The sequence below is a fragment of the Chiloscyllium plagiosum genome, chromosome 7, assembly GCF_004010195.1.
Source record: "Chiloscyllium plagiosum isolate BGI_BamShark_2017 chromosome 7, ASM401019v2, whole genome shotgun sequence".
In the NCBI taxonomy this organism is placed as follows: Eukaryota; Metazoa; Chordata; class Chondrichthyes; order Orectolobiformes; family Hemiscylliidae; genus Chiloscyllium; species Chiloscyllium plagiosum.
The window spans coordinates 64195098-64218648 of record NC_057716.1 but is presented as its reverse complement, the minus strand read 5'-3'; the positions used below and the strand labels follow the sequence as shown (position 1 = coordinate 64218648).

The 23551-nt window shown below is 40.7% G+C and overlaps 1 protein-coding gene across 5 annotated transcripts in view; it reads left to right on the top strand.

Annotated features, from left to right (window-relative positions):
* The window catches only part of csrnp3 (cysteine-serine-rich nuclear protein 3), a 241642-nt gene that overhangs the window by 132945 nt on the left and 85146 nt on the right, over positions 1–23551 (top strand). The gene's annotated exons all lie outside the window — the stretch shown is intronic.

The window sequence follows — 23551 nt, the reverse complement described above, 5'->3', positions numbered from 1 at the left end:
TAAAGTAGGCAAATGTGAATTTTTCCACTTTGACATGAAGAATAGAAAAGCTGCATATTATTTAAATGGAGCGAGGTTGATGAACTCTGAGCTACACAGGAATTTGAATCACCTTGTAGAATGAATCACAATAAATTAGCAGGCAAGTGATTAGGACTGCAAATGATGTGTTGCTTATTGTAAGGACAATATAATATAATAGTAGGAATGTTTTTCTGCAGTTATACCTGGCATTGGTGAGACCACATTTTTAATATTGTGTTCAACCTTGGCCTCCTTTATTTAAGAAAGAATGCAAGTTTGTTAGAAGCAGTTCAGCAAAGGTTTACTCAACAGATTCCCGGGTTGCAGGGGGATTATCTTACGAGAAAAGTGTAGAGGAATGAGAGGTAATTGTTTTTAATTGAAATACGTAAGATCCTAAGAGAACTTGACATGGTGGAAGAAACTAAAGTAGTAGATAGTTTATAAACCAAGGGGCTTCCCATTTACGGTGGAGATGAGAATCAATATTTTCTTGGAGTTTCAAAGACTCATAGAGGATCATTAAATACTTCTAAGGCAGAAGTAAGCAGATTCTTGACTGCGAAAACGGGGAGGCAGGAGTATGGATTTAAGGCCACACTTGAGATTGTATAGAATCGTGCAGCAGGCTAGAGGGGCTGTAAGGCATACTGCTGCTTCTTTTTGTACATTTCCCCCACCAGGAGAAGTGGCACCTCTTAGTGGCACGAGCTTTGCTGGCCCTCTTCTCCTATTAACTGACCTTCAATCCAGTGAAGTGGACTGGGGACATGATATTGTTGCTGAAGCATGCAGGTGTCCTGCCTTGTCACTACCCAGCCACTAAAACAAAATGAAACTCTTTTCTTGAGAATCTGTAGAGAATGATCAGAGAGATAAAATAAAATTTATCTGGTATAAAGTGAAGTTTAAAAATATGATTGAAAATTGTCATTCACTCACTACTAGAACTGCAATGATGTTCCAATGATGTTCAGTCTGGTTATGTCCTCTATGACTAACAATGTGAAGTGACTTATAGGAATACTGAAAACAGGAATAGGTTAATACCTAACAGTTTGTCTGAATTTTCCTATTGCTAATCATGGTGTAGTTGAGCTTGTGTTTTGAATTTCCAGTCAGATTAACTTGAAAAGACAATTAAAATGTCATTTTATATGAAGGAAGATTAAAAATAGATTAAAATCTCTGAGGGTCATCAATTTGATACAATAATACCAATAGCTTTTGGCTTATTTTTCTTAATTGCTTTGACAGGCATTGGTGCCGTATGTGTTGTAATACATACAGTCATTCTGTTTCAACAACATACTGAATAATAACACATTGCTTAAGTAAATTAATATTTTGAAAAAGTGCCATTAAATTTGCAGGTAGTATGATTATGTAACCTAAAAAGGAACAGGCCAGACCCTAACTGACTCACCCGATATTGTATTTTGACTAAATTCTCCGTAATGCTCAGCTGCCTTTGTTCAGCATCTCAGTTTATTATACAGCTTGCAGCACATGCAGTACATCTAAGCTTTACCTGTGGGAGCAACCTAGCTTTCTGACAGAAGAACTAATCCTTCACTATTGAAAAGAGAAAGCAAAGAAAAATGAAGCAAAAGCTGACCTTTTGCAGACCTCAATACCATTTTTATGCTGTTGCACTGCAAGTATCATGTGAAAGGAGTAAAATTGGTCTCATGGCAAATTAGCAGCATGCTATATTCTGTGCCAATTCTTTTTCCATTGAGTTGGAAATATTACCAAGATTTTTCAATTCAAGTGCAGGCAGTAATGACAAGAGAAAGCAGGTCTCCAAAAAGTGACTGAATTGTTAAATATTCTGTGAACTGTGATCAGGTGCAGTGAGACATTTACTAATTTGCTACTTTACACTCTTGGCATCAATCACTTACACCCCCTTTGCCTTTAATGACAAAGTTTCTAATCAATGAACATTTGACAAACATTTTGTTGGTGCATCAAAAAATTGTTAATTTGCAATACTTTAGGAGCTCCTTTACATGAATAATTCCTCTTAAATTACCAGTAGATTATGAATATTCTGTATTACAAAAATATACGCTCTTTAAGTGAAGAAATGAAATAATTTCTTCTTAAAATAAAACTTCCTTTTTCTATTATTGTAGCGTTTTGCATGTCAGTTCAGTGGTTGATAAGTGAATAAGTAAGCAGTATATATTGAAGGTCTGTTTTTTAGTGAGCACAGGCAACTGAGATTTTATTTTCACAGAGAACGTTGTTAGAAGAAAAATCAATTAACAATGTCATCTGGTAGAATGAAATCTACTACATACATCAACTTGTCCTCATTTCAACAAATGTGTTCCTTGATATTGACAATTCATCCATTTTGATCAGAGTGAAGCTTCATCCAAAATATGAGAGAAAGTGAGCACTGCAGATGCTGGAGATCAGGATCGAAGAGTGTGGTGCTGGAAAAGTACAGCCAGTCAGGCAACATCCGAGGAGCAGGAGATTCCTGACGAAGAGCTTATGCTCGAAATGTCGATTCTCCTTCTCCTCTGATGCTGCTTGACACTTTGACACTTAAACCAAAATATGCCGATCTTTGGCACAGTATGGTGAACGTTTTACATAACTGCTGTGTACATTACGAGCTTATGTAGAATTTTTGCACTGACAGAACTGAAGAGATTAGTTGATGTTTTCCTACTGTGTTTGTCTTTTAAAGTTTTTATTATTTTGCAACTCTCGCAACTCAAATGTGATTTTCAGTTACATGAATTGCTCCTGTTTCTGCCTGTAAAGTGAGCAGTAAAACTGTTGTGCCATAGCAAGGGAGAGTTCAATCTGCATTAATGTAGCCCTTATATTTCACGTCTCTTGTAGAATTTAGGTCAGGAAAGCTGCATAACATTCGTTATAGAAATAAATATGTGTATAAATATATATGCCATTCATCGTTTATATGCTGTGAAATATTCTCTGTCTAGAAGACATGGGCACACTGTAGAAAATACTTTGTTAGGATTTTCAGTCGAACCATTGAAATAAATATGTACCCATAAATTGAAAACTTGGGTTAGAGCACTATCACATAACATATTGCAAGTCTGAAATCGCATCCTCCTTAGGCAGCAGACATTCAAACAAATGTCTTCAGCGTCAACAAATTATCTTTACCATTCTTCTTGAAGGAGCTGCCCTCTCAAGATCAGTTATGGTTGTTGTCACCTGCAAAATAGACATACTAAGAAAATTTAAAAATGTGAAGATGACTTTATGAAAGACATTTCTAATGCTGAAACTCCATCCTTGGTTTGTAAAGTAAACCTTATAGTTCCTAACATTTGAGAAGTAGTCAAAGTATAAGTATCTGTAGGAAATCATTCATTTAATTATGTTTATAGTATATTATATGGAAATCAACAAAGAGTGGCAAAAATGATGTAGGTATGAAGGGAAAAAGCTTATAGAATATGGAGTAAAGGTAAAAGTTGCCATAGTTGCACTCTCTCATTAGACTGGTGGTAACTTAACCTAAGTGTCACCTCTCACCAAGTGAGTGGTGAAATTGAGAAGGCAGGACCTGCATGGTAACCTCAGCCAATTGAACCTGTCCTGTAATGTTACACTGCATTGCAAACCAGCCCTCCAGCCAACTGAGCTTACAGAATGTGGACGAAACTAGGTAGGAATACAAAAACAGCTTGCAAAAACTTTCACAAATAACTTGAAAGGAAAGTCCCTAATGTAAAAATTTGCCCCTTAGTGACAAAGACAGGAGAATTATCGTGAGAATGAGGGGATGGTAGGAATGTTTAAAGTAGTATTTTGTGTCTGGCTACATAGTAGACAACATAAATTATGTAGCAGAAATAAAAGATAACCAAGGGCCAATAAGAATGAGGAATGTAAATAAATTAATACCATGAAAGAAACAAAAGACTTGGAGAATCACAAGGAACCAAGTGCTACCAAACCTGCAACAATAGTGAATACATTGGTTATGATTTTTCCAAGCTTCCATAGATTCATTGTCAGTTTAGAAGTTACCAAATGTAACACTGCTGGACCTGAATGGAGAGAGAGAAAATCCAGGAACTGCAAGCCAGCTTGCCAAACATCTGGAGAGTCCTGGGAATCTTAAAAATACACTTAAATAATATTAGAGAATCCTCACAGAGAGACTAACTGATTTACAAAAGAACAATTGTATTTGATAAAATTATTAGAATTTTTCAAGCCTGAAAGAACTTGACCGGCCAGATTTAAAGGTGAATGACTTAGCACTAATGTGTGGATTTATGGACAATTATACTGCAGATGCAGTCCTGGCAACAAGAGAATGCTTGCTTTATACCTCTAAAACATTAAGCTCCTTTGTTTGCCATTAATTGTAAGTTTTTTAAAAAAGATTAGATTACCCATAGTATGGAAACAAGCCCTTCGACCCAACAAGTCCACACTGACCCTCCAAAGAATAACCCACCCAGACCCATTCCTCTACCTTATATTCACCCCTGACACTATGGACAATTTAGCATGGCCAGTTCACCTGACCTGCATATCTTTGGATTGTGGGAGGAAAACGGAACACCCGGAGGAAACCCACGCAGACACTGGGAGAATGTGCAAACTCAACACAGACAGTCGCCCGAGGCTGGAATTGAAACTGGGTCCCTGGTGCTGTGAGGCAGCAGTGCCAACCACTTTTATGGCTTGAGTGTGTTGTGACATTGAAGATCTGCAAACAGGTTTAGCATTCAGTTTCTCCAATTTCTAAAATAACAAGAGTGTCCCAGAGGAAATGGTCTCTGTGGGTAGCAGATAGGGGTGGAGAGGGAAATATATTTTTGGTAGTGGGGTCTGACTGTAGGTGACGAAAATGGCAGAGGATATCCAGAGATTGGTGGGGTGGAAGGAGGAGATTGGGGGGTTCTATCCTTGTTGCAGTTGGAGGGGTGGGGTTCAAGGACGGAGGTGCGGGAAGTGGAGGAGATGTGATGGAGGGCATCGTTGGTCACAGAGGAGGGGAAATTGTCCTTGAATAGGAGGACGTCTGGGAAGTTCTGAAGTGGAATTACTCATCCTGGGAGCAGATTGGTGGAGGGGGAGGAATTGGGAGTAAGGGATTGTGTTTTTGCAGGAGGGGGCTTGGAGGACTTGTAGTCCAGATAGCGTGGGAGTCGGTAGGTTTGAAATAGATGCCAGTGTTGTGTCAATTATTGGAGATCGAGGTGGAGAGGTTCAGGAAGGGGAGGTATGTGTCAGTGATGGTCCATGTGAATTTGAGGTCAGAGTGAAAGGTGTTGGTGAAGTTGACGAACTGTTCAATCTCTTTCTGGGTGCGTGAGGTGGTGCCAATATTGCCATCAATGTAGCAGAGGAAGAGGTGGGGGATGGTGCTGGTGTAGCTGCAGAAGAGGGACTATTCCATGTATCCTATGATGAAGCAAGCATAGCTGGGTCCCATGAGGGTGCCCAAGGACATGCAAATCCTGGGCCTCCTCCATTGCCAAATCAAAGGCACCCGCCAAATGGAGGAAGAACACATCATCTTCAGCCTTGGGACCCTACAACCATACGGCATCAACACTGACTTCACCAGTTTCCAAATCTCCCCACCCCCACCTCATCCCCCCCTATTTATCTCTTAGCCTTCTTCCACTCCACATTGAAGGGCTTATGTCCAAAACGTCAACTCATCTACTCCTCGGATGCTGCCTGACTTGTTGTGCTTTTTCCAGTGCCACATGTTTCAACTCCTGACTCTCCAGCATCAGCAGTCCTCACTTTCTCCGAAGACTGTAGTGTGTCTTGTAAATGAGTGAAAATGTTAGTATTGATGCATTGTAGAATAGAGAGCAAATGAGAGTCAGTGAATAATACTACTTGTGGAATTAAACCGAGCATGCTGGAGGAACTTAACGGCTTCTGTTGAGAGAGAAACTGGTAACATTTCAAGTAAATGTGATGCTTTGTTTTAATACGTTTATAGAAATGTATGTCAATGTAGGCATGGTACCAACTTTGCAGATAGCACCAAAATAGATGTGGTGTAGTGGACAGTGAAGAAGAATATCTGAGTACAATGGGACCTTGGTCAGGCCATAGAATCCCTACAGGATGGGAGCAGGCCATTTGGCCCATGGAGTCCACACCAGTCCTCCAAAGAGCATTCCACCTAGCCACACTCCAACCCCTACCCCACCCTATCCCCATTTCCTATTGGTTAATCTATCTAGCCTGCACATCCCTGGATATTGTGGGCAATTTAGCATGGCCAATCCACCTAACCTGCACACCTTTGAACAGTGGGAGGAAACCAGAGTACCCGGAGAAAACCCACACAGATACTGGTAGAATATGAAAAATCCACACAGATGATTGCCCAAGGCTGGATTGACCCCGGATGCCTGGCTCTGTGAGGCAGCAGCACTAACCACTGAGTCTACGTGCCACCCATGGACTAATGGGCCAAGGAGTGGCAGATGGATTTTAATTTAGATAAGTGTGAGGTGTTGCATTTTAGTAAGCCAAACCACGGCAGCACTTGTATTGTTATTGGTAGGACCCTGGGGATTGTTGCAAAACAAAGAGACCTAGGGTGAAGGTGCACAGTTCTTTGAAAGTGGAGTTGAAGTTGGTGATGAAGAAGGCATTTGGCATTTTTGCCTTCATTGTCAGAATATCGAAGGTAGGAGTTGGGAAGTCATTTAATAGGACAGTTGTGAGGCTACCTATAGAAACTGCGTCTAATTCTGGTTGCCCAGAAAGCTGCTGTTAAACTTGAGGGTGCAGAAAACATTTATAAGGATGGAGGGTTTGAACTAGAGGTAGAGGCTGAATAAGGTGGGACTATTTTCCCTGGAGCATTGGAAGCTAAGGGTGATCTTATAGAGGTTTATAAATTTATGAAATCATGAGGGGCATGGATAGTATGAATAGCCAAGATATTTTTCCTAGGGTTAGGGAGTCTTAAATTAGAGAGTATAGTTTTGAGGGGAGAGATTTAAAAAGGACCAAAGGGTTAACTTTTTTTCATGCAAATAGTGTGGAATGAGATGTCAGGAAGTGTGGAGTGGGTTCAGTTACAACATTTAAAAGGCATCTGGCTGGGTATATGAATAGAAAGGCCTTAGAGGGATATGGGCCAAATGCTGGCACATGGGACTAGGTCAGATTGGGATGTCTGGTTGGCATGGATGAGTTGGACTGAAGGGTCTGTTTCCATGCGGTATGACTCTCTATAGCATCTTGATAACGACAACGTAAAGCAGAATTTTGGATGAGTAGGAGAGTGAAGTGTGGAGGGATGTTGGAACTTCTGTAAGTTTTGAGATATTTTTAAAGTTCTATAAGTAGTTTGTTTGGATTTAGAATTAGAGTAATCTCTACAACGCTCCGCAATGAACATGATTTGCAGTACCTAGTAAAACTATAGAAGTTAGCAACTGGTTTGCTTGAGATGTTTAATTTTACCAAGTTCAGAACCATTGCTTTTATAACTCTGAGACCGACCCTTGTCATAGAAGTGAAGTATTTGGGGGTTTGTGGCTAATTGTTCATTACAGGCAAGGATGATTTACATGTAGCACAATCTGTATGAACATGAGAATTGTGCATTGTCTTGGAGCAGGAAGCTAGTAAATGTTAAAGTATTTCACAGAAGATTACACACCTTTCATTTAGATTTTATTGTCACATGTACTCAAGTACAGCAGTACAGTGAAAAGTATCTAATGTTGCCACATGGTTCCTAGGTACTAAAAAAACCTTAGGTACAAAACAGTAACAGAAACACAGTTAAAAGGTTATGCATTACAGACCGTCATAGGACAAGCGGAAAAGTCACGAAATAAGGTAGCAGTTTAGATTTAAGTCCTTAATATAAAACTAGAAAAATAAAACAATAAAGTAAAAAATTCAACAGATATGGCAGTTGTTGTACAAGGAGGTAAAGGTCTGAAAGGGCGAATGCTGAGCAATGTCCTGAGTGACCCCCAATATGATGATGATCACCCAGCTTCATGGGAGAACAGCTTAAGATCTTGAAGGAGTTTCCTCGTTCTTTATGGGTATTTATCATTGTAGTATAATTGCACATAGTTGCAATAATGGAACAGATTACATGTTTAAGACAAGTCTCTTCTCGTTAATCTGGCTGGTAGCTTTCCTCTGGATCAAGCCTGCCCTGTAGATCACAGAACCACAGAATTATAATGGTGCAGGAGGAGGGTGTTTAACCCATTATGCTTGCAGCAGCTCTTCAAACAAGCATTACTACCTAGTGCCAATCTCCTGCTTTCTCCCCATATCCTTGCACACAGTTTCTATCCAAACAATGATCCAATACACACGTGAATGCCTGCCAAGAAAGAGTAAGAAGGCAACAAATCAACCTGATGTCTTCTGCAACATGATGAGTATTGGTGAGAATTCTTAAAGGAGTAAGTGCTGTCAAAATACTTCAGGCCAAAGAGAAGTATGATTTTCAAACAATATACATTCTAGCCAGGGTATCAGTCAGTCTGTGAAATAGAAGCTAATTGCTATGACGCTGCTGTGTGCTGTGTAAATTTGATATACTGATAGATGAACTAATGCATGGACAATTAATTGAAAGTATTTTTAATTCTGTGTATAATGGAATATTTTCTCTTGGAGGATAAGGTAATCTAAGTTTGGAAAAAGGCAGACATTGGCTATCCAAATTGAATATACCATGTTAGGTTCCAAGGAGTTACATGGGAATTCATCAAAAGTGCAAGGGTTACAAACAGGTGGATTTCAGTAATTTCTTCAACACATGCCCCCATGCTTGGAAACCTTAAAAAAAAAACCCAGATTTCATAAATGCTTATTGAGTCACAATGCTATATCCAGCTTGATGCCATCAGTGTTAAGGGGAACTATTTTGCAAAGATGTATAGGAAGTCAAAGAAATAAAATTCATCAGTTCGACATAAGAACACATTCTTACATGAGTATCTGTGGTGAAACGGTTAAAAATTATGTCCCAATACATGTGTGAATCTAACCGGAATGGAGGTGTTGCTTAGTCCTGTGTGAATCTTATTACACACCTCCCCGTGTGAATCTTCTTATCTGTATGTAACCAGAATGGAATGTGTTTTTTAGCCTTGCTCTGCTGTTCACATGAATGGGGTTGTTGGCAGCCGCTCTACGAGAACTGACGGCTCCCAGTTCCGGTAACATGTAGAGTGAGTATAAGCCAGACCCGTTGTAAGTATGAGACCTGGTTGTGGCGACGCTGCGGGGAATAAAATGCTCATATTCTAGCAGACTCGCCTCTTGGTCATTTGTTCTGTGTCAGACTACTCTCCTACGAACCTGACCTTGAAAAATTTTTAAAACAGTATCCTACAATGTGTATAACGACATTATAGAAGCTAAAGCACCAACTCATCTTATGGAATACTTAGTTCAAGATGCACACATCAAATCCAAACCTTGTGGAAAAGGAATTGCTCAGAAACGTGAGTACAGGATCCGCAAATACGAATACTGTGCAGTGTGTCCAATTCAGGGTGAGGTATGCACAGTTGTGTTTCAGAATCCTTTCTTCCAGTAGTGATATTAACTAATGCAAAACAATAAACAGTCATGAAAAGATACATAATAGAAAGAAGGAGAAGATTTGGCCATGCTGTGTGCAGAAATCTTCAAGCAATAGAACATTACACGTGCATATTTTGAGAACCATTATCCCTGCTGTGACAAATCTGTAAGCAAGACGATAAATTGAAAGTGCATATTAGGACACCCACAGGATAAAACCCTACTGGTACACTATTCAGCGTATAGCAAAGGTTTAGTCAGAGGAGGGAAATAAAAATATGAAAGCACCAACTGAATTGGAGACAGGTAATCACCTTCACATGGCAGTGACAATTCTTTAGCCACCACCACCAATTATCTGCTTTTATGAAGACATTCTTGTTGAATCAAATGACCAAGCCATGCATTAAATCTATCAGTACCAAGTGGTTGCTCTGTATCAATGTTTATCTTTTGGATGCCAGCACCAAGTGGGACACAAGATGCTTAGAGCAGACCAAGAGCATTTGAAGACAGTATATATGAGGATACATTTCCTTTCCTGATGAGTGATATTAATCATCTATCTCATCAAATTGATTACACTGAACAACAACAGATTCATAAATCTCATAATTAAAGAGACTTTCTAATCTAAAAGACTGTTTCTGTATTTAGTGTTCAACTTGCCTGTGTTTTCTGAGAAATGACTTGATGTACTTAAGTTTGTTGTTCTAATTCAAATTAAAGATTTAATTCAAATTAGTTAAATGTCAGGAAGAATGCATATTCAATGGATTTATTGTTTCACATTTGCCTGTTTAGTCTGGATAATTGAATACTGTATGCTTGCATTATGTAAGCCTGTTGATAGAGCTAGTAAGTCAAGTGGCTGACCTCCACACAGATTTCAAGAAAGGATTTGGATTCTGAGCTGTGGAGGGGTGTTTGTTGAAACTTCTGCAAGTTCTGAGGTATTTTAAAGTTCTACAAAGATACTATTTGGATTTAGAATGAGAATCATTCTCGCATTGTTCTGAGGTACAAAAGATAATAGACAATAGACAATAGGTGCAGGAGTAGGCCATTCAGCCCTTCGAGCCTGCACCACCATTCAATATGATCATGGCTGATCATCCTTAATCAGTATCCTGTTCCTACCTTATCTCCATAACCCTTGATTCCACTATCCTTGAGAGCTCTATCCGACACTTTCTTAAATGAATCCAGAGACTGGGCCTCCACTGCCCTCTGGGGCAGAGCGTTCCACACAGCCACCACTCTCTGGGTGAAGAAGTTTCTCCTCATCTCTGTCCTAAATGGTCTACCCCGTATTTTTAAGCTGTGTCCTCTGGTTCGGCACTCACCCATCAGCGGAAACATGTTTCCTGCCTCCAGAGTGTCCAATCCTTTAATAATCTTATGTCTCAATCAGATCCCCTCTCAGTCTTCTTAACACAAGGGTATACAAGCCCAGTCGCTCCAGTCTTTCAGCGTAAGGTAGTCCCGCCATTCCAGGAATTGACCTCGTGAACCTATGCTGCACTCCCTCAATAGCCAGAATGTCTTTCCTCAAATTTGGAGGCCAGAACTGCACACAGTACTCCAGTATCCAAAGTGGATAACCATACATTTATCTGCATTAAACTGCATCTGCCATGCATCTGACCACTCACCTAACCTGTACAGGTCACCCTGTAATCTCCTAACATCCTCCTCACATTTCACCCTGCCACCCAGCTTAGTATCATCAGCAAATTTGCTAATTTTATTACTAATACCATCTTCAATATCATTAACATATATTGTAAAAAGCTGCGGTCCCAGCACTGATCCCTGCGGTACCCCACTGGTCACTGCCTGCCATTCCGAAAGGTGATGTTCTGGCGGAACACCTTCCTTAGATTGGCTTGATTGAAGTCACCAGTCACATTAAACAGGGCCTCGGGGTGTTCCATCTCCAGGGTGTTATTGGTGGAGTACAGCACATTCAGAGCTACGTCAACGTTTGCTTGTTGCGGTATGTACACAGCAGTTAGTATAGGTGCAGGAAATTCCCATGGCAGATAGAAGGGGCAGCATTTGATGGCGAGGAACTCAAGGTTTGGGGAGCAATAGCTGCCCAGGGTTACAGTGTCCGTGCACCACAAGTTGTTGATTAAAAAACAAACCCCTCCACCCTTTGTCTTATTGGAGGACGCTGTATGGTCCAAATGATGGATTGTAAAACCATCAGCCCCAAGTGCAAAGTTGGGAGTGGATGGTTTGAGCCAGATTTCTGTGAAGTATTAATGGGTTTCTGCACAGTAAGTGTTCCATTCCTCTGAGAATGTTTCAAGGTTCTAGTAAAAGAGCTTGTTTTTGATATGGTTTCTAATTGTTGGTTTAAGTCAATAGCTTTACCAACAGTAAAAGTTTTTCACATGGAAGAATCCATATTTTTCCATTATTAATCATAGTGTGCTTGATGGAAATTTTGTTAGATTGGCAAAGAAAACTCCCACAAGGAATGTAAAATATTTTCCATTCATATTTCACAGAATTTAAGGGTGCTATTCAATGGATATTTTGTGACAGTTATGGAGAGCACATATGTGGTGCATGAGGCTTATGAGCTGGTGGTAAGGTATATAGAGAGATTCAGGTGAGCGAGGGTGACAGTTAGGAGGTCTTCAAGTGATGTTAGAACCGATGCCGCAGTCACTAAGAACGAAGGCATCCCTTCTCGACAGTTCATCTCTGCCTTCACAATCCTTCTCTATTGTGTCATTGCTCACAAACTGTAAAAAAAAAAAATCCTTTGGGAAAAGAAAAAAAAATTCGGGCAACATCACTCATGAGTTAGGGTTGCAGTGGAATGGCCAAACCTAAAAATGTACTCCCATGAGGTAAGTTCAATCTATGGAGTACAAAAGCATTGAAGCTATGCTACTCCTTAATAAAAGGCTGGTTAGTCTTCAGTTGGATATTGTTTCAACTTTGCACATGGAATTTTAGAAAGGATATGTTTTCAAAAATCCATACTTTGATTTACCAAAATCATAGATTAGGCACTTCGGTTATGTGCAAAGACTGAAGAAACAGGATGTTATTCTTAGAGCAAAGAAGGTTAATAGCAAATTACAAGTACTGAAATGATTTTCAGAGTCAATAATGAGAAATTGTGAGAATACTGATTTACGATTGCTGAAAGAATCAGAGGTGACTTGAGCAAAGATTTTCTTGCACAATGACAATCTGCAAGCCACTGCCTGAAGGGATGGTTCAAGTAGATTCAAAGTACTTGTCCAAAAGGTATTTGATAAATACTTGGAGAAAAAATAACTACAGAGTTATTGGGTACGTGCAGGGTATACAACTTATCAAATAGTCTTCCAAAATCATGGCACAATGGCTGCGTTGTGTACAGTACTAATATTCCAAAAATTCTCACTTACTCTGAGGATTGTTGCTTGGATACCTCAAGAAAATAGACATCTATATCTCATCTTAAAGAAACCTATTATGTCCCCTGACTTTGACAGCAAAAAAGCTTAGTTTGTTTATTTAAGGCTTATTTAAAGATTAGCACTTCTGTATCTGCCAGAAGATCATTGATCCTAGCTCTATTCCAGAGATCCTTGACCACATAATTCAGGAGTGATACCTCAGTGCAGTACTAAGTGAGCACTGTTAGACATGCTGTCTTTGAGATAAGCTATTAAACAGAGTCTCCTTTGATTCATCATACCTCCATGGCACTATTTCACAAACAGGAGAGATTAACCAGTGCTCTAACTAAATCATTGAATATAGGCTGATTGCTGGATATCATATTGCTTAGAGATCCCCTACATTACAACAATGACTCAAGTTTCCTGAAAAATGCTGAGATCGTGAAAGAGCCTTTATGCATGTATATAATTTTACATCCTTGTGATGTCCATGCATATTAGCAAGGACTATGTAGGAGTCAGTTAAACAGATCTGCAGAGAGTATCCCCTGTCCCTAGCTATCATCCCGTTACATAACTCCTGAGCAATTTGCAGTTGATAGTAAAATATGGGAGAAATAGGACAGTACTTTACTGCTCCTATCAGGGAGTTTGCAAGCTTCCCACTTGCTGGTGGATGGAATGTTACATGGGGTGGAATAGACCTAGGGTCACACCAATTGAGGCCATCTAATTATTAGTTTTGAGCATGGCTGGAAGAGTGTAGGAGCTGGGAGGACATCCGGGTTGCCTTGCTCAGGCCACAGACAAGGGGGTAAAAGTCTCCCTCAAAAGATCCACTTTTCACATTGTGAGCATACCCACCCCTAAAGTATGCCCCTGTTGGTACTCTGCCTCGTCCTTCCCATCAAGATCCACTACCTACTCTTCTCCAAACACCTAGGATTTTACCTCAAGTCCACAGCAGGAGACCCACCTGCATATACTTGACCCTGGATCCTAGGACTTTCAATATGGGATTGCACTCCAAGTCCTGATCATCATTACCATTAATACTGATAACACTACAGAACGGCTTGTGAATTGGAATAGTTCACTGCTTTTTGGGGGTGACCTCTGCCTGAATTAAGTCGTGTTTCCAACCAATTAACGTTCCTTGGAGTGCTCACTGGCTGTAGGATGCTGCAATCAGTTGGAATGTGCTCCCTCTGACTCTTTGGAGTGGCAGAGCAAGAAACACCATGATCATAAAATCCTGCCCACAAAAGCTTAAGGCATCTCCATGTGTACTTACACAGTCCTACTTGATGCTATTCTTGTGATCAAAGTTAAAAATCACACAAAACCAGGTTTTATAGTACAACAGGTTTATTTGGAAGCACTAGCTTTTGGAGCACTGCTCCTTCAACAGGTGGTTGGGAGTATAAGATCATAAGACAGAATTTATAGCAAAAGTTTACAGTGTAATGCAACTGAAATCATATATTGAAATGACCTGTTCTTGTGATCAGCCACTAACTGTGCATAGATACAGTAGTAGTTCATTCAGCTAATAAATATACTGGAACACAAGCCAACTATGAGTGTGGGACAGAACACCCACTATTCTGAGTTCTCCCCTGTCAGCTATTGGACAAAGTGAGGTAAATAATGTCTTAACAACACTGGCAAAACAAATGTTGGACATCGGCAAAATGCAGCTGTAAACCGCACGCTAGGAAAATGTAGCTGGGGTGACATTGAGAGTCATCGACATGGTCCATCCAGCTGTTGAAGGGGACTGGAAAAGCTACAACAGCCTGCCCGGTGAAGTGAACTGTCGTGCGGGATTGCTCCTCAATTAAACCCAGGTAGATGTTGTATATCCAGTATGGCCCTTGGAAGACTTTGTTACACTAGGTTTTCAATGGCCTGTTATATATCTGTTGATATAGAAGATGGTATCAGCAATAATATTAGCAAATTTGCTGATGATACAAAGCTGGGTGGCAGGGTGAAATGTGATGAGGATGTTAGGAGTTTACAGGGTGACCTGGACAAGTTAGGTGAGTGGTCAGATGCATGGCAGATGCAGTTTAATGTGGATAAATGTATGGTTATCCACTTTGGTGGCAGGAACAGGAAGGCAAATTACTACCTCAATGGAATCAATTTAGGTAAAGGGGCAGTACAGAGAGATCTGGGTGTTCTTGTACACCAGTCAATGAAGGCAAGCATGCAGGGTACAGCAGGTAGTGAAGAAGGCTAATAGCATGCTGGCCTTCATAACAAGAGGAATTGAGTATAGAAGCAAAGAGGTGCTTATGCAGCTGTATAGGGCCCTGGTGAGACCACACCTGGAGTACTGTGTGCAGTTCTGGTCTCCAAATTTGAGGAAAAACATTCTGGCTATTGAGGGAGTGCAGCGTAGGTTCATGAGATCAATTCCTGGAATGGCGGGATTACCTTACACTGAAAAACTGAAGCGACTGGGCTTGTATACCCTTGAGTTTAGAAGACTGAGTGGGGATCTGATGGAGACATTTAAGATTATGAAAGGATTGGACACAGAGGACACAGCTTAAAAATACGGGATAGACCATTTAGGACAGAGATGAGGAGAAACGTCTTCACCCAGAGAGTGGTGGCTGTGTGGAACGCTCTGCCCCAGAGGGTAGTGGAGGCCAAGTCTCTGGATTCATTTAAGAAAGAGTTGGATAGAGCTCTCAAGGATAGTGGAATCAAGGATTATGGAGATAAGGTAGGAACAGGATACTGATTAAGGATGATCAGCCATGATCATATTGAATGGTGGTGCAGGCTCGAAGGGCAGAATGGCCTACTCCTGCACCTATTGTCTATTGCCCCATCAGCGGCTTGAACATTTTGGACCACTGCTACACCACTGTGAAGGATGCCTTCCGCTCCATCCCCCGCCCTCGTTTCGGGAACACCAACCACAATGCTGTGCTGCTTCTCCTGGCTTACAGGCCAAAGCTCAAGCAGGAGACTCCCTCGTGGATACAGGTCTTCTCGGACATCTTCTCGGACCCTGTAGCAGGTCACTGTCCCTGCCTCTTTCAAGAGGGCCAACATCATCCCTGTGCCGAAAAAGGCTCATGCAGCATGTCTCAATGACTACCGCCCAGTGGCCCTAACTTTGGTGGTCATGAAGTGCTTTGAAAGGCTGGTCATGGCATTAATTAACTCGTCTTGACCCACTCCAATTTGTCTATCGGACCAACCTATCCACGTCAGATGCCATATCAATTGCCCTTCACTCCTCCCTAGAACATTTTGACACCAAGAACAGCTACGTAAGAATCCTACTCATTTACTACAGTTAAGCCTTCAACACTATTCCCTTGAGACTGCTTACTAAACTTAATGATCTCTGACTAAGCCCCACTCTGTGCAACTGGATCCTCAGTTTCCTGACCCACAGGCCACAATCAGTGACGATTGGGGACAATATTCCATCTTCACTAACACTGAACACTGAAGCCCCCCAGGGGTGCACACTCAGTCCCCTACTGTACTCACTGTATACCCATGACTGCTTCGCCAAATACCAGACTAATGCCATTTACAAGTTCGCTGATGACGCCACCATCTTCGGTTTAACCTCCGATGGCGACGCAACAGACTACAGACCTTAAAAAATGGTGCACTGAGAACAACCTAGCTCTCAATGCCAGCAAAACCAAAGAACTCATTATTTACTTTGGGCGGGATGTTACATATGCCCCCCTACACGTTAACAGCACAAAGGTGGAACGAGTGGAGAGTGTCAAGCTCCTACGAGTGGTTATCCACAACAAGATTTCTTGGACTTTTCATGTAAACGCACTGGTTACAAAGGCCCAACAATATCTCCTCTTCCTCAGGCAGCTGAGGAAATTTGGCATGACAGTGAATACCCTTGCCAACTTTTATAGGTGTGCCATCGAGAGCATTCTGTCTGGATGTATCACTACCTGGTATGGCAACTGTACCATTCAAGTCGGAGACAGTTACAGAGAGTGGTGAACCCGGTCCAAACAATCACAAAGGCCAAATCCCCATCTATAGACGCCACCTACCAGGCCCGGTGTCGAGGAAAGGCCACCAGCATTCTTAAAGATCCATCCCACCCTGGCAATGTTTTTCTCTAACCTCTACCATCGGGGAGAAGGTACAGAAGTCTGAACACACACCAGCCGGTTTCAAAACAGTTTCTACCCGACTGTTGTTAGAATACTGAATGGACTCTCAAACTCTTAACATTTGCCTCCACCTGTGTTTTTGTTTTTGCTGCTGTTTACCTATTATTTACTTATCTATGCTGCTTTGTGATCTGCTTGTATTGCTTGCAAGACAAAGTTTTTCACTGTGCCTTGGTACACATGACAATAAATTCAATTCAATAGCTTTAAAGTCGGTCAAACATTCATCTTGGTTCCAGATTTTTTTAGCAAAGGTGTACCTCCCTGAGATTAAAAGAATAGAAGCTTTTTTTTTCCAATTTCAAAGCAGGTTTTCTGTCAATCGTTAGACAAAGTTGATGTTTAGGTATGTTTTTCTGAATGTCAAAGTCAAGTTTTAAATTACATTGCATCTTTTTAATCGGCTTCCAAAATACCCACCAGGAAATAAAAATGGTGAGCAGGAGGAAATCTGACTTGTGATGTCATTGGTGACATTATTTTGCAAAGGAGATGAATTAGCGTGCCCTTGTCATGTTGGAAGAGGTGACTGAAGGGAGTAATTAGGTGGTGGGTGAGTAGTGAGATGTTGACGAAAGAGGTGGAGGATTTAAGAGGTTTAATTACCTTGCTATTCTTGTGAACCTCAAATCACCTCATAGAATCCCTACAGTGTGGAAACAGGCCCTTTGGCCCATCAATTCCACACTGACCCTCTGAAGAGGAACAGCACCCCACCCAGACACCCCCCACCGCCCCGTTTACCCCACATTTCCCCTGGCTAACCCATCTAGCCTGCTCATCCCGAGACAGTATGGGCAATTTAGCATGGTCAGTCTACCTAACCTGCACATCTTTGCTTGTGGGAGAAAATGGAGCACCAGAGGGAGCACACGCAGGCACAGGGAGAATGTGAGGAGAAAGTGAGGACTGCAGATGCTGGAGATCAGAGCTGAAAATGTGTTGCTGGAAAAGCGCAGCAGGTCAGGCAGCATCCAGGGAACAGGAGAATCGACGTTTCGGGCATAAGCCCTTCTTCAGGGAGAATGTGCAAACTCCACACAGACAGTCACCCGAAGCTAAATTTGGACCTGGGACCCTGATTCTAGGAGGCAACAGTGCTAACCTCTGAGCCAACGTGTCACCCTCTGACGAGGGCTATTTGTTGGTACTTTTTGATGTGCTTTTTCCAATGTCAGGGTACTTACCTTATTGTCCTAATTTCTTCGACTCAAATTTCTTGAGATAAAAGCAAAGCAAAAATCCTTTGAAACATGTTTGCAACTGAAAATTCTTCCAAGTGTCAAAATGTAAAGCAAGATGCAGCTTTGCTTCATGAATTTCATCCTCATTTTGAAGTGAAATTAATTTTTTGACAGTCATTCATAACACTAACAATTTAATGTGATAGTTTGAAGTGTATGTCAAACATTTTACTTCAATCCTACTTTCATTTACATAGATCCTTACCATGCCAAAGCATCTCTCTCAATGTATATTTTTATTTTTGAAGACCAGTGAATGCTAGAAAATTCTGGTCTAGTAGCACACCTCAAAATAAACATGCCACAGAAGATAATTTAACACGTTTTGTGGTATTAGTTGAAGTTCTGCAGTGTTTTGCTTTTGATATCACTTTGATCTCAGTTAATCACTTCTAATGGCTCTAGTGTAAAAGCCCTTTAAAAAATGTAGAATTGAGCAGAAGAGAGTGAAACTGGCAAAACATGACCAATAGACATGAAAATGGGAACAAATTATTTTTAAAACTTTGACAGAAACATGCAATTTTGCTTTTATTTACTTTTCTTCCATGGTCCCTGGCTAGAGTGGTATTTAGATCAAAGAGAGTTCAATCGATATACCCTCAGATTTTCTCTTTCTCCTTCTCCTGTTCCCACTGTTCCTGTCTCTTTCTCCACCCCCTCTTTTTCTTTCTCCACCCCTCTTTCTCCACACCCCTTCTCTCTTTCTCCGCATCCCCCTCTTTCTTTGCAACCCCCTGCTCTCTTTGTCTGCACCACCCCCTCTGTTTCTCCACACCCACCCCCACCTCCAATTCAGAAATCAAACTGTCTAGATTGTGACACCTTTAAAGTTGATGATGTATTCTGTAAAACTATGCAAGTAAACCTGACATGTAAATCGTAAGGAATCATGACAGCGAAGTTTACCAAAATGTTGAACAGGTGAAAAAGAAATCTATTTGGTACTAGCCAATGCAATGAACAATGTGATCATGGATGAACTTTATGTGACAGCAGGCAAATCAAAAAGTATTTGCAGTTAGTCTTAGTATATAATGGATATACTTCTGATACTGCACAGTGTGCTGTCTCTCAATTGCTGAATACAGGGGGAATTTTTCCAAACATGCAATTCTACAAATTAACAAAAACAAGTTTATAGGTCTTGGAAGCTGAAATATTTTTCATTATCAATGCCTCTGGCATTTTCTAGGGAAGTTGAAACTTTATTGCTGGAACAGCACAGCAGGTCAGGCAGCATCCAGGGAACAGGAGATTCGACGTTTCGGGCACAGGCCCTTCTTCAGGAATGAGCAGAGAGTGTTCAGCAGGAGAAGATAAAAGGTAGGGAGGAGGGACTTGGAGGAGGGGCATTGGAAATGTGATAGGTGGAAAGAGGTCAAGGTGAGGGTGATAGGTCGGAGTAGGATGGAGGCGGAGAGGTCAAGAAGAAGACTGCAGTCTTCTTGTTGACCTCTCCGCCTCCATCCTACTCCGACCTATCACCCTCACCTTGACCTCTTTCCACCTATCACATTTCCAACGCCCCTCCTCCAAGTCCCTCCTCCCTACCTTTTATCTTCTCCTGCTGAACACTCTCTGCTCATTCCTGAAGAAGGGCCTGTGCCCGAAACGTCGAATCTCCTGTTCCCTGGATGCTGCCTGACCTGCTGTGCTGTTCCAGCAATAAAGTTTCAACTTTGAGCTCCAGCATCTGCAGACCTCACTTTCTCCATTTTCTAGGGAAGAAAACTAGAGCATATGCAGGACATGGATGTTTACTCATGGGATGCTGGCAATGTGTCGGAATGAAAATCTGGAATAGTCAATCAAGCAAATAGATGATAGTAGCTTTAACCTGGAAAATGGTAATATATTCGAGTTACAGTCAAATATTAATAAATGTTTTCCTGACACAAACTGCTCAAAATACTTATTGTCCTATTTAGAGGTTCTGATGTAGAATTAATGTGAAATAATGTAATATTCCATAGGGTCTGGTATAATAACTAAGGAAGTGAGTTTTTTATAATCGTGAAAACATTTAATGCGATTATAACATGAAATGTACTACTGGAGCATACTGTTGTTTGTAATACTATAGCTGAGATATTTTAGGTTTGCTTTTCAGCTGTCCTGATTCAGAAATCATCTAGGCAGAATCAAATCTCAAGTATTTTCATGATCATGGATTGTGTGCCATCTAATCTTAAAGGCAGGTCTAAGATTTTCAACATTTTTGACAACAGATTATAAATGTGACAGACTAACAGTTAATAACATTACACTGCTGTCATTTGTGTGATTCTCTCAACTGGGACAACAGATGGGTCTTGACAACTAATTTCAGTTTCCTTCGGGTTGGGGAAACAAGGCAGCACATCCATTTCTGATTGCTGTCCAGTGATTTGTGCCAGAATGCCTGCTATTATGAGCATCAAGAAAATGTTTGAAAGGAATGTGCTAAGACCAGATAGCCAGCTGATATTCACTGTCCAGATTTACTGTGAAGAATGATCATTTACGTGAGGTGCTGTAGAACTGCCAGTGTATGCAGAACAGTACCGCAGTACGTGGTGAGATCTTGGGGTTGTTTTGAAAAAAGTGGAGAATTGGAGGTATATAATTTTAAGCAATAATACTATTACAGGGAATAGAAATATATATTCTGAACAATGTTTTATATGGTTGAGAGTATTTATTAAAGTGGATGCCATCACCTATACCTGTGTCTGTATATATTGTTATAATGACAAGCTACCATAATTGGCAGCTTGAATCTGAAGTGACCGAGTTGATGCTCTTACATGTGAAAAGGAAGGCAGCTATTGGCCTCTGCTCAATTCTTAAACTATATAAGGATATAAATGTCTCAGAAAGCACTACATGATTTGATGGCTTTGTCTGCAGCCTGTCTGTTTCATTTCTATGCAAGGACGGTTCTTGGCCATAGAGGCACTTAATGTAGAATCATTTGATATTGACATATAATGTGAAGCTATTATGTTTTCATTATTCAACTAAGATCACAACCATATTGTTGAAAATAGCTGTGTTCAGATTCAAAAGCATATTGACCTGATATTTAGTGTAAAAGATTTAACATAATAATTGGAGTAACAATATTTCTCCAAGCGCAGCGCTAAAAATTTATATTATGTTTAAATTATACCTATGTAAAGAAAGAAGAAAACAAAATTTGCCCAAATATGTCCCAAATTATTTTATAGGCAACAAAATGTTTGTATTGTAGAATGGAGAAACCTGCAAACTTATGTGCAGGTGCACAATCACGAATAGCAACCATCATTTCAAAACAGCACTGACACCAAGCGGCTCTTCGCAAGCTCTCTACAGCAATCATATCATATTCTTACATTTATTGCAATATTCTTCACCTTTTAAACTTAAACTTAAATTCTAAGTCCTCGCTCTGTCTGAGCACCCTATGATCTGTATGTCCTTGCTTGCTATGATCTGCCTGTACTGCTCGCAAAGCAAAACTTTTCATTGCACTTAGGTACATGTGACAACAAATAAATGAAATCAAACTAAATAATTCAAATGAGATCCGTGACTAGATAAATTGTATTAGTGATATTGATTGAAATGTAAATATTAGCCATAACATCTGGAGAATGCCCCACCCACATTTCTTCTTGGGATATGGCATTCTTTTGGGAAGGTAGCTGAGGGCTCCATTTAATGTTGCATCTGTAACATGGCAGGTCTGTAGTATTCCCTCTATACTCTGATTCAAGTCTCAGATAAGATTCTGTGCTAAAGTCTCCGGAGCATGAATTGAATGCATGATCTGCTAACTCTAAAGTGAGAGTGACGATCATTAAGCTAAGGGAGTATTTCTGGATCTCAACATCCACCTCTACTGATTTGGAATTCTATCCCTGTTTCAAAAAATACTATTTAAATTTGTTTGGATAAATATTCATGCTGGTAGGGAAAGAAATTGGGAAGGCTGTGCTTTGGTTCAAGAACAGTTGAGAACAGAAGTAAGTTAAACACTCAGGGTAGGCAGGGACAAGGTAGGACTAATAAATTAAACCGCATTTATTTAAATGCAAGGGGCCGAACAGGGAAGGCAGATGAACTCAGGGCATGGTTAGGAATATGGGACTGGGATATCATAGCAATTACAGAAACATGGCTCAGGGATGGGCAGGACTGGCGACTTAATGTTCCAGGATACAAATGCTACAGGAAGGATAGAAAGCGAGGCAAGAGAAGAGGGGGAGTGGTGTTTTTGATAAGGGATAGTATTACAGCTGTGCTGAGGGAGGATATTCCCGGAAATACATCCAGGGAAGTTATTTGGGTAGAACTGAGAAATAAGAAAGGGATGATCACCTTATTGGGATTGTATTATAGACCCCCTAATAGTCAAAGGGAAATTGAGAAACAAACTTGTGAGGAGATCTCAGCTATCTGTAAGAATAATAGGGTGGTTATGGTAGGGGATTTTAACTTTCCAAACATTGACTGAGACTGACATAGTGTTAAGGGTTTAGATGGAGAGGAATTTGTTAAATGTGTACAAGAAAATTTTCTGATTCAGTATGTGGATGTACCTACTAGAAAAGGTGTAAAACTTGACCTACTGTTGGGAAATAAGGCAGGGCAGGTGACTGAGGTGTCAGTGGGGGAGCACTTTGGGGCCAGCGACCATAATTCTATTAGATTTAAAATAATGATGGAAAAGGATAGACCAGATCTAAAAGGTGAAGTTCTAAATTGGAGAAAGGCAAATTTTGGTGGTATTAGGCAAGAACTTTCAAAAGCTGATTGGGCTCAGATGTTCACAGGTAAAAGGACGACTGGAAAATGGGAAGCCTTCAGAAATGAGATAACGAAAATCCAGAGAAAGTATATTCCTGTTAGGGTGAAAGGAAAGGCTGGTAGGTATAGGGAATGCTGGATGAAATTGAGGGTTTGGTTCAGAAAAAGAAGGAAGCATAGGTAAGGTATAGACAGGATAGTTCGAGTGAATCCTGGATGAAATTGAGGGTTTGGTTCAGAAAAAGAAGGAAGCATAGGTAAGGTATAGACAGGATAGATCGAGTGAATCCTTAGAGTATAAAGGCAGTAGGAGTATACTTAAGAGGGAAATCAGGAGGGCAAAAAGGGG